The sequence below is a fragment of the Pinus tabuliformis genome, chromosome 2_2, assembly GCF_031772625.1.
Source record: "Pinus tabuliformis cultivar Carrire ecotype Pingquan chromosome 2_2, CPIR1, whole genome shotgun sequence".
NCBI lineage: Eukaryota > Viridiplantae > Streptophyta > Pinopsida > Pinales > Pinaceae > Pinus > Pinus tabuliformis.
This window is the reverse complement of record NC_142300.1, coordinates 684,781,028-684,787,499: the sequence shown is the minus strand read 5'-3', so window position 1 is coordinate 684,787,499 and position 6,472 is coordinate 684,781,028.

Genomic DNA, 6,472 nt, shown 5'->3' with positions numbered 1-6,472 from the left:
GTTGGTGTGGCTCGGGCCAGGTGCTATCCTGGGTGATTTGGACGATTTAGAGTGTGAAATCCCTGAGTGAGCTAGTCTCGTAGATCAAAAACAAACTAGCAAGAAAAAATCCAGAAAAACGAGATCTACAGAAAACCTAGATAAAATTGTGACATATTTCTTTTATCAATACTGAGAACAAGTACAAGCTAGATGTTAAATATTGTGTATTTACCTCCAATTGCACTTCATGATAATTGATTATTAGCTTTGTCCTTACCTAGAGTTTCACTTCAATAATTGACTTTCAATTTTGTCCATAATGATAATTGCTATCATCTTTGTCATTCGATTTGTTAAATGCATCACAATTCACAACGAATCACAATTGTAGAAGACATCATGGACACTAAGGCAATGAGTAAATTTTGTATTAATATAAGGATGACGGAAGAAGCATAAACAAAGGTTTTTCTTTTCTTTTTGATGGCTTGATCCACGAGGGATTTGAACCTTGAATCTCATGGTTTATATAATATTTCATAACATGGTAATTTCCAATTAAACTACCCCGTGTGGGCATAAACAAATTTTATAACACACCTATATTCCCCTTTCTTTTGACACCTAATATTTTAATTCTAGTGTCCCTCCACCCAATCACCTATAATTTCCTGTTCAAATTTCACTTACATACATATAGACTATAGTCACTTATTATGTAATGATTTTGTAAACCCACAAGTCACACATTGATGATTATACAATACTTATGAATGCAACCATTACTCTGATGACCTCATAAACACCCCTTAATGATCGTAACCAAACATATCCCTTCCAAGAGGTTTAGTAAAATATCCTAGAACTATGTTCATTCTTTGTTGTGTCTATGATGAAGTGTCATTGAAAATTGAGTCCTTCACCAAGCTACATTGATCCTGCAAAGCTAAGGGAATCATATACATGTACCCTATATCTATATCCTTCACCTATGCCCTATACATGTGCCCTAGGTTTGCCAAGCTTTTCAAAAGACACAAACATAGTACATCTATAATCAGTGATTAGCCATTTTCCCATCCATCATGAATATATATTTTTGTTTAAAAACTGAAAAATGACTAACAACTATCTTGCATTTATTCATATTTTCTAATAAAATTTGATATGCAAGGTTGAGTGTGCATTTAATAATAATAATTTCACAAAACAATACTACATACAAGGTTGAGTGTGCATATATGAATAAGCACTTCACAAAACAATACGAGAGAGGTGTAAGAATTACTCAAAAAGCAAAAGGAAAACTATAAACATGGTTTCCACATGATGTGAGTTTATTTTAAAATTCAACACTTCATGAAAAATTCTCTAGGTCTATCAAAATATCATGCAAAGGAAAATGGTAATCCAATATACATATTACAATTAACAATAGCAAGATCTGCAATATGATGTCTTTGTATTTTTTCCCTGACAAGTGCTCTACAACTCAGTATCGGGGTAGATGTGTAGACATAAATGTTTAACATTTAACATAAACATTTAACATTTATATGTTGCCTCAACTTTAAAAAATAAAAAGTTAAAAGTAATATAGAGCCCAGTATGGGGGAGATGTTGTTGCGTCTAAGTGTAAACATTTAAATCTTAGCTTGATTAATAATAAAAAGTTGAAAATAATAAAATCGATTTGTTATATTGTAATTTTGTTTTTAGTGCAGGTTAGCCCCTCCAACTCAAGTTATAAATTATGCTATCAGAAAAATTGCATAAATAATTATAAGTTACATTGGTCACTGTTAAATTAATAATGATTGATAAAAAAATCATCCTATATACTTGTTTTGGCAAGACCTAATAAATTGAGATGTGAAGTGGATAAAATTTGGTGGGTAGTAACCACTAGCAAGTCTACACATTTATAGTTTCATAAGTGTTGAAGAAAACATAAATAATGGTGGGAAGTAACTCTTGTAGGTATATTTTTTACATCTTATTCCTATCCATTTTTTATGCAAAATATTGCTTAAATTATGGTGGGAAGTAATTGATGGTAAATATGTTATTTACTTGAGTGTAAGTTATTTTCAATTATTTTATTTTTAGTTTTGCTGCAAAGCTCAAGAATAAAAAATCACTAGACAAATATTTAAAAAACATGCATGAATATTGCAACTAAATCTATAAATTATGGCATAAAATATGTAAGCCAATTATCCACATGGAATTATATTGTGCAAAAGTTGCAATAAGACCTTCAAGTTATGCTCCAATCAAATGTTTGAAATTTTCTTTTTCTTTTTTTAATAATATTGAAAAATAAATATTGTTTTTTCAATGTTAAACATTGTAATTTGCATTGGTCAATGTTAAACTAATAGCGATCAACAGACAAATCGATTGTTAGAGTCTTGCCTTGGCATGGACTAATAATGATTCCATAACCGTATTTAAATTTAATTAATACGCACATAAAAACTTAATACTTACAATATAACAAGTTTTTAAACCATGGATATGGATTATTTCCTTTTGCGGATAGAAGCAAACTCCCTAGACCTAGTGGTATGATCTAGAAACAACCAAGACAAAATTGATTTGCTTTCCTTAGAGAAATTTGTAATATGGAAGAAAGACTTACTTGGAAACCAATGTAGACTCTCTTCTTCTCCCTACTTGCAAGCTTTAGCTCCAACTCCAAATGTTATAAATGGAACCTGCAAAACTTCTAAAACAAGCAAGAGAACCAAAATAGACAAATAACATATACAAATATCTCTAAACAATAAGTCAAAGAGCCATTGTTCTACATATGCATAAATGAGACATAATGTATAAGAAAACAAGGCATTTTTGTATTAATGAAAGTAGGAGAAGATTACAACTCTTTGAAATCCTTGACCTTGTAGATCTCTCCCAGCTAACTTGTCCTTCCTTTGTCACAATAGCAAGCCTTCAAGTACACCTCAAGTACATGAATGGATAATGGATCTCTCTAGACACAATTGGGTAGCATGAGGGCATAACTAAGAGTCTCCAAAAGCTAACCCAGTCCTAGTAGCAGGCAATGCATTTATAGGAGAAGTAAGGAGGTTGTAGATCCATCAAATTAGGGTAAAATCCACTTTAGAAGGGGATAAGTTCCATGGGATAAGAGATATGATCTCATTTGTAGGAATTTGAGGACATCCTTAATAGAGGATCGATATAAGCCTCTAGAAGAGAGAGCTTCAAAGTCTTTGTAGAATCTTTATTCCTAATACAGTACATTATTTCCCCTTCAAATGTCTCAAGGTACGATGAGAGAACCAACTCAACAATAGATTTTAATTTTTTAGGTATTATAGATATTAGATAATTAAACCTTTGAGTGTATTCCATAATAGTTTCAAGTCCATTTTTCTTGATCAGGAGAAAATATTTATATAGGTCCATGATGTTCCTTTCTTCAATCCATCTAAATGAGAAGGCATTTGAAAAATTCCATTCCATGAATGTATACATTTTTCAGTAAGGGTTTGAAACCATTCCTTGGCATAACCTTCTAAGGATAAAGTGAAAAGCTCCATGATCACATCATTCTCAGTTTCCCTATATAGATGGGAAGAGCAAGTTATTTAAAAGTCTCTTAAATGTTTCTTTAGATCATCAAAGTCATTTCCACGGAAAAATGGTAACCATTTGTGGGTTTAGGTATTACAGATATTAGATAATTAAACCTTTGAGTGTATTCCATAATAGTTTCAAGTCCACTTTGCTTGATCAGGAGAAAATATTTATATAGGTCTATGATGTTCCTTTCTTCAATCCATCTAAATGAGAAGGCATTTGAAAAATTCCATTCCATGAATGTATACATTTTTCAGTAAGGGTTTGAAACCATTCCTTGGCATAACCTTCTAAGGATAAAGTGAAAAGCTACATGATCACATCATTCTCAATTTCCCTATATAGATGGGAAGAGCAAGTTATTTAAAAGTCTCTTAAATGTTTCTTTAGATCATCAAAGTCATTTCCACATAAAAATGGTAACCATTTGTGGTTTTTGTAGGATCTTTATTCCTAATGCAATACATTATTTCCCCTTCAAATGTCTCAAGGTACGATGAGAGAACCAACTCAACCATAGATTTTAATTTTTTAGGTATTATAGATATTAGATAATTAAACCTTTGAGTGTATTCCATAATAGTTTCAAGTCCATTTTTCTTGATCAGGAGAAAATATTTATATAGGTCCATGATGTTCCTTTCTTCAATCCATCTAAATGAGAAGGCATTTGAAAAATTCCATTCCATGAATGTATACATTTTTCAGTAAGGGTTTGAAACCATTCCTTGGCATAACCTTCTAAGGATAAAGTGAAAAGCTCCATGATCACATCATTCTCAGTTTCCCTATCTAGATGGTAAGAGCAAGCTATTTAAAAGTCTCTTAAATGTTTCTTTAGATCATCAAAGTCATTTCCGTAGAAAAATGGTAACCATTTGTGGGTTTTGGGGATGTGGTGAGGGTATCCTAATATCCCTTCTAATTTAAGAGGAGACTGTAGTATGCTTGACCTGCAGAAAATATCAAAATTGTGAAATATGCCAGAGATACCATAGAAATTAACTCAATGAGACGATAACAATGGAAATATTTTATTAAGATATACAACAATACAAAATGAGATTATTATTATTTATCTAAAGAACTAAGTTCATTTAATTAGACTATTTCGAATTGGAATTTAAGTAAAATGGATATGATTTAAAGTAAACATTTTTATAATAGTATTTTCTGATCAAAGATCAAGCAAGTCAGTACTAGCAAAATTGTAAGATTGATGACGATCACTGCTTAATGAATACATTGAAATCAATAGTAGTTAACTATCATTCATACCATTAAAATCGATAGTAGTTAAATGTCATTTCATATATAGTCTGCTTAATTATGATAGGATTAACGCAGTTGCAATTTCTTTGCAAAAATGACGGCGAGAGGTTAAAAGCGGAGATTTCATTATACGAAGTACGAAATGATTTCAAATGCTAGATATCAATTCCTATTGTTTGTGAAAACAATTTGTTAATGTTCATTTTGTATAGTCTACAAATAAGAGAACATAACAACTTGCAAAGATTGGTCAAAGCTATGTGACAGTATTCAAACTAAAATTGGACTTTGTTATATGTGTCATAACAAAATAAAATACATCATTCATATAACAAAAGTTATATCTAGGTTCAAATTGTAATTACCATATCTATGATTAAAATAAACATCAAATCCAAAACAAATTTCCAACAATCGAAAACAATTATTGAATATTGATTTTTCATTTCGATCAACAAAAGAGCAATCATGTTCGAATTGTTCACAAAATTTGTAAACAGTGTTAGAATTTTCACAAAGCAATGATTTTTTAACAATAAGGTATAAAATTGGAATAACAATAATACTATATGGCTACTCGTAATAGTTATTCTATTGATAGTGACACTTTTTATGATATCCTAGTTCAGTAGCATATTCACGTCTGCCATTTTGATTTTTTTGCCTCTTTAACTTTGCACTCTGGCATTTCGAAAAAATAGAAACAATTGTTCCGCAATCAATTAAATACATATAACAAATGATAATGTAACTTCGAAACAAAGCTATCTGTTTTGTTTTTGTTTTGTTTTGTTTTTTTTATAAAGAAAAAAATAAAAACATGTGCAAATGTAAACCATGTTGGGAATTTTAGGTACAGAAAATAATATTCGATTTATAAATAATTTATCAAAACCTCTATACGTAGCCGCAAAATTAAATGAATTGGAATCCCATGAGCCATTCTATGAAAAAGCCATCTGCAATAAAGAGCGGAAAACTGCATCCAAAGATTGACTCAGTTTAACTTTGCATGTATGCAATCTTTCAAAGGAGCAACTATAATTTGCAATTTGACACTATGACTGATATCTTCTCAATTTCTTTATCTTCTCCTTGCAATTCTGCAACTAATGCAAAGTTCTGTTCATTAACATTAAAAAAGCTAATTAGTCGTTCCCTACTTTCATGTGTACTAAAATAAACTATATCATCGAATTCTACTGCCTTTGATTGTTTCAACTTATCCAATTCAATTATTAATGTTTGTATTGAAATCAATCTAGAGTCACATGTGAAACGTGGACCGTTCAGATTCTGGAATATCTGTACGACTTTGACATATGCATTTTCTCTTCGATTCTCTATGTTTCGATATTCAAAAATAATGTTCTTCGTTCTTCTGATTCTCTGAGACCATACACCTTTGAGTTGCTTCATTTTATTAACATTTGGCAGTTCCTGCCTTTTTTCTCTGCATCAAAAAGTAAATCAAGTATTTAGCTGAAAGCAAATAAGTCATTGTTCATGAAATACTTGTCTCCTTCGAGATCACATTGAATGCACTCGACAAATGACTTAGTTCATTGTCCCAAATGCTCTAGATCAAAAGTTGCTTGACATGCAT